Raw genomic sequence first — 893 nt, 5'->3', positions numbered from 1 at the left:
GAGAGAGAGAGAGAGAGAGAGAGAGAGAGAGAGAAAGAGAGAGAGAGAGCGCGTGAGAGAGAAAGAGCAATAAAGCGTAGGACAGTGAAAGAGAAGGAGGGTGACGGAGGGAGAAGCAGGAGCCGGATGCTACCTACACGGGGAGCTGGTGGCCTTTCGGCGCAACACACACAGCCGGGCGTGACGTCATTACGCGGTAAACATAACATATCCGATGATCGAATTTTAATCAATTAATTAATTAATTAGGCACGAGATTTTAATAATCACATTGTCAACGTAGAAGCAGCGTTAACTCTTCATTCGTTTTTTTTAAAAGTATTTCTTGTGTTTAGAATCGCTTGTTAGAGAGGCGATGGTCTCCGCGAATCAGCAGACGGTTTCAGACCCAGACGCGTCATATATATATATATATATATGCGTGTGTGTATATATATATATACATATGTGTGTATATATATATGTGTGTGTATTATAAGTTATGAGTCAATCGACTGTAAATGGCGACCCATTTCGAATTTATTATGATCGGTTAATGGTTTGGTTTTGTCGCGGCTGTCACTGCCTGGCGAGTCTATTGCTCGGCGCTGTTATATAGCCGCTAGTTTAATGATGCTTGCGCTCTGATGTGTGTCCTGTCCCCCTCACCCACCTCTCCCTCCCCTTTCTCCCTCCCACCTCTCCGTTTCCCTCTCCCTCCCCTTTATACCTCCCACCTCTCACTCCCACCTCTCCCTCTCCTTTCTACCTCCCACCTCTCCCCCTCTCCCTTCCCTTTTTACCTCCCACCTCTTCCTCCCCTCTCCTCCTCCCACCTCTCCCTTTCCCACTTCTCCCTCCCATCTCTTCCTCTCCCACCTCTCCCTCTCCTTTCTACCTCCCCCCCCTCCCCC

General features: G+C 48.3%; 1 long non-coding RNA gene across 1 annotated transcript in view; it reads right to left on the bottom strand.

Annotated features, from left to right (window-relative positions):
* LOC106818963 overlaps positions 1-893 on the bottom strand; it is a 12,668-nt gene that overhangs the window by 4,825 nt on the left and 6,950 nt on the right. The window contains exon 2 of the long non-coding RNA XR_001395322.1: positions 649-652. This is a non-coding gene — a long non-coding RNA (uncharacterized LOC106818963). The remainder of the gene's footprint in view (positions 1-648; positions 653-893) is intronic.

The sequence above is a fragment of the Priapulus caudatus genome, unplaced genomic scaffold (genome assembly GCF_000485595.1).
Source record: "Priapulus caudatus unplaced genomic scaffold, Priapulus_caudatus-5.0.1 Scaffold2692, whole genome shotgun sequence".
Taxonomy (NCBI): domain Eukaryota; kingdom Metazoa; phylum Priapulida; class Priapulimorpha; order Priapulimorphida; family Priapulidae; genus Priapulus; species Priapulus caudatus.
The sequence above is the reverse complement of the archived record's forward strand: the minus strand, read 5'-3'. Positions and strand labels throughout refer to the sequence as shown.